This window comes from Lepisma saccharinum, chromosome 3 (genome assembly GCF_977018435.1).
Source record: "Lepisma saccharinum chromosome 3, izLepSacc3.1, whole genome shotgun sequence".
Classification (NCBI taxonomy): domain Eukaryota; kingdom Metazoa; phylum Arthropoda; class Insecta; order Zygentoma; family Lepismatidae; genus Lepisma; species Lepisma saccharinum.
In genome coordinates, this window is record NC_139231.1 from 85,592,374 (window position 1) to 85,597,680 (window position 5,307).

Here is a 5,307-nt window from a genome sequence, read left to right on the forward strand (position 1 = left end):
AAAAAGTGTGTCATAACGGTAAGTATAAAATCGTTAACAAAACAAATAAATTTAAACAAATTTAAATTTAGGAGTAACTTCAGGCATCCTGTAACCTATTAGTGTACAGGAACAACCTTATTTTCCATAGCTTCTCGATTTCTTTACAACAAAGGAGAATCCCATGCTCATGCTGGGACTAGAATCCAGAGTTATGGATGACAAGTGATTGTAAGTCACATTGGCAATTACAATTTGCTCGCATCTTCATCAGTCGTGGTAGTGTTTACTTCCTTATTTTTATGAACTGACTGTCCCTTGCATAACTAGGAGCTGTGAAGAGACCACCGTTCAAAAAGGACGACACTAGACATTTTAAGACTTGTCGAAACGAAACCAAGAACTACTTGTGAAAAATCTACACGAAACCAAGAACATTTTGCCAACATCACAATCACTTTACAAGAAACAAGGGGCTGGGTTATTTAATTATTTTTACACATCGTGACTGAGATAGCCTTGTAAAACGAGAACAAGACCAGTGGCGTGCCCAAGGAGGGGTTGCTGGACCCTTCGAGAAATGACCGCGACTTTGGCATATTTGAACTATTTGTCTAAACCAATTTATTGTTTCCTACGACTTCTTCAAACATCACAGTTTGTATCTACTGGTAATTTACAGAAAAAACGTACAGTTTGTTTTTCATAATTATAAGGTCAATCATTCATTGCCAACTGTGACTTGTCCTGCGTGGTTGGACACATATTCCACATTCAGGATAAAATTCCTTTGGAGGGTATCATAGTGTCTAAACAAGGCGTAACGCAGAATATATATATATATATATATATATATATATATATATATATATATATATATATATATATATAAAGTTGTTTTCCTTCAATATCTGGACATGCTATGAACGTTTGTGCGTTCACCCGAGGTATGTGTTGCTGAGATACCATTTGTATCTCGAGACAATGCCGTCTCGGTTTGTCTCGATATCATCCGATAGAAGAACAAATATTGTCAAACATTTCTCGCTGTTTCCAGTCGCCAGATCCTCGTTATAGGCTGCATTGATGCAGCTACGAGTAATCTGTACGAACGTCCCCAAAGAAGAAATAAAAAGTTCTTCTGCGGGTGTGGTATTTGTAGAATTTCCAGATTAGACATAATGAATTAAGAATCCAGAGGGACGAATCACCCCTTCGCCCCTACAACCATGAGCATGACAAAAAATAATAATAAAACAAAATAAAATTTTAAAAAACGAAATGTTCTACATGGTTAGAGAAAATTAAAAATCAATCCATAACCGTACATAAGTATAATGCTACTACCACACATCCGGCTACCAACAGATTACATGTCAACATAGAAGGAATGTGTATCGATTGTGACGACATTGGCCGTACGTCTTATTTGCTTGTTTTGCCTGGAATATCGAACGTCGCATATCAATGATATACAGTATATTCTTTGCATAAATGCATACAAAGTCTGCAGGCTGAGGTATTTTTAAAGACTGAATTAGTTTACCATAACCTGGGATAACATTACGCACTAGACTAGAGTATGCACACTGATTCATACCCGAAGAAAGAAAATGTTTTTTTTTAGAACTTTGAGAAATCTAAATGTTCGATATTTGAATATATCTCAAGAAAAAGTTTCTTTAATCTTCTATGCGTGTGTAACCTAAAAAATTACGTACCTGTTGAAAGTGTAAAGTAACATTAAATGTGTCCACTGTGTGTGTGTGTGTGTGTGTGAGAGAGAGAGAGACTTAGGCTAATCGTGACGATGAGGATCAATGATTAGATAATATGGAACAAAGATAACGATATATACTCAGGGTTCGAATCTGAGACCCCTGGCTCCGTGTGCGATGATCACTGCGCCATTGAGATCGGCAAAGAGATGCTCACTGGTGTATTTGCATACCTACAGAATAAATTTAGGTTTTTAAGAGTTTGTATGTAGCATGAAAACCAGGCATCGAACAGAAGAATATTATTCAGAAAAGTTGTTTGTTTCACGCATCCATACGCTGTGGAAGTTTGTGCACATTACATAAGAGACTCAAAGGGATATCTCCTCACACGCGAAACGAGACTACAATTCTGAACTACTACTCCCATAATAATTATAATTATAGAAATAGCCTCATAATAATATTAATTTAAAGTAAGTGCTGGAAACATAGCTCTTATTGTTATTCACCGTCTAGGAATCGACTATCCGCAGGCGGGCTCAATTCGAAATCCTTCTCTTCAATTACATACCTTTAAAGCAAAACCACAAGTTGCAGTTCTTGACCTTAGGAAAGAGCTTGGAAAATCAATACTTCGTAAGCTGTAATTGTGTCTAGATCCTCGGCGAACAGCCTTTGCAAGCAAACTGCCAGTTTACATTATGCAGTGCTGTTCTGCAAAGTTGTGCGAAACACGCCGAAATGAATTAAAGTTTGAATCTAGTTTTGAACTGTATGTACACCTAAACATAACAATGCAATGATGAAAGTAATTGGAATACTTGAAAAATGTAAGATTATATTGATTGATTGATTTGATGTTTTAACTCCACTTAATGCACAGTGAGGCTAATTGGGACTGGACCTACAGTTTAAAGTGGGATCCGAACCACTATGTGCCTCCACTGGGTATCGAACCCAGGGCCCCTTGACTGCAAGGCGAAGACACTACCACTGCGCCATCGGGGGAGGCCTTTATACATTATATTGTTTACGTTTACATATATACCACCCTCTGTCTCGCAAATGGGGGTAGGGGGTTTACACGTATATAGTTAAGGTACTTGCTTGGGGGGGGGGTGGAGGTAGAGGTAGGGCGTGGTGCTGATCACATCACCTCCACAAGTGGTCGAGGTTGTGAATGTGCTGGGACCTATCTTCACATTCCCCATATGGCTTCACTGAATGTTGCAACGTGTGCAGGGAACAGCTTTACATTTACATGATAGGTCGGCCAGTATATTAAATTTTTGCTTGTATATCTGTAATTGTTGCTGAGTAATCAACATTCGTCGATTATTGGTTCGACGATGGGCTATCAACAAGCCCGTAGTCGGGATTTTATTTCAGAGGCGCTCATCCCTTACCAGCAGCCGCCATCTAAAGACGAGAAGAGGGACGTAGAAGGCCTGAAGACGAATTTGTTTAATCCTGCTAAGGAAGTAAAATTAATTTCCACTCTACACCATTTAAATTAGATATTTGTAGGATTTCGAGGAGCTTAAGGAACGCATAAGAAATGAACGGACAGCACAGAACACAGTCTCCTACAGAATAATATACTGACAGTCCAGACGCCAGAGCCTCGTTAGTCTGTAAAATGCAGTTCAGGGTGTACTAACTGGACGTGAACTTGACATTTGAGTCTGCAGAAAGGGTCACCCCTTGCATCCCCAGTGAACAATATGGAAACGATCACCAATTTCATCATCATTCATCCTCATCTTAGCCAAAATTGGCAAAATAGCGAATTAAAATAAACCAAATCAACAACAACGATATGGATAAGAGAAAACTACCAAGAAAGATCTATGCATTACAGTGATTCGAACCAATTACTCAACAGGAAAGTTTTAACATTCCCACTTTTGCCCTGTACAGTCACGGACACAATGGGTTGTAATGATCCGATTCAAAGGAAATATGGTTGCTAGAACCCAGAACCAGAAGTGTCCGTGACTGTACATGACATGCCAAGGTTCTTCCCTCTAAACGCAACACAAAAAACACAAAAGAGCAAAGGGGTGTGTACGTAAAAGGTAAAGTGCTCCCCTGTGCTTAGCAACACGCCATGAAGACGTATAGGGGGTATGGGGGTGTTTCCGCCAGGTACCCATGTTATTCGACGCTGGGTGGGCGCCAGGGCCGCTTCCAACGTTAGAAAAGTTCACGGATTTGAATCGGTCGGGGATCGAACCCGGGACCTTTAGCATGGTAGTCAGACGAGTTACCGACTAAGCCACTACGTAAGGGGGCCATCCATCAAGCTTGAACTCTCCGATATGCCCCTTAATAATTCAGCCACTCGAAATTAAATCGTAAAATTTCACTGCCACAGAGGCAAGTCGATTCACACTATACACATATTCATTTGCAGACTCGATGGTCAAACGCCTTGTATGATCGACTCGCGACATCACTATCGAAAGTTCTGAGTTCAAGTGCCAGCGCTTACGTTTATCCATTCATTTCATTTAATTTTATTTCATCAACTTACTAAAGGAAAGAAATCCACTACGTATACGATATATTGTAAAATTCAATGCAATTTTGGTCCATGCTTTCAAGTTCCTTTCTGTCAGAGGAAACTATATACGGCTTTAAAATACACGAACATTGTCATAAACGTATAATGCAAGAAATCGCACTTCACAGACCAGCGAGTCTGGTTTCTGTCGGGCGCAATTATTTAAATCGTTTCCCTGGGAGGGAGCTGACGAGAATTAAAGATCTGCAATGAACAACACACAACGAACGAATGAAAATTGTTTTGGCCACAAAACATAACCCATCCTTTTCCATCCTGGCGCTAAACCTGTTGGTGTTCTAAGGATAACATGCCGGTACAAAGTGTACCGTCCCACACGTGCTCGTATATTACTCAATGCTCGTACGCAGCAACGCAAAGTGCTGTCAATTGCAGAAGTAAACATGAGACAACCCAACACTTCAAAAAACTTGCAACTCACGAACATGACATGATATACATGTCAGTACGGTCTGTTTAAAAAAGAAAACTAGCGTTTGGTACCAAACACATACTTCGTCAACCAAAAACACGACATACGCTTATCTACTCCAGATTCTTACCGATTTCTTCGAACATCCCCTTAGGAGACTAGCGGAAGAAAATGAGTAAGGTGTAAGTAAAATTAACACTGAAAGTATTCACTTACCCTTTCAATAAGTATAAGAATGATCCTATGGAACTTTCACACGCTACACCAGCACAAACTTTTCATATAAATCTTATAAATCTCTGGTTTCTCACAAACGTAACTACGGAGTAAACTTATGTCTCACCATAGACAACGATGCTAATGGCTGCCTTTTAGTCAATGAATGAATGAATGGTGGAATTCTTCCTTCTCATTGGTCAATGGTACATGTGGTCTGTGACGTAACGAAAACATGTGTAAATTGATGCAGTGAACGTAAGTTACAATAAAGAAATAAATGTTTAAGATTTTCCAAATTATATTCATTACTATTTTAATTATACTACTTTATGAAGCAACTTCAATATTCCTTCACTATTATCTTACGTCTATCATTTCACTTGACATGG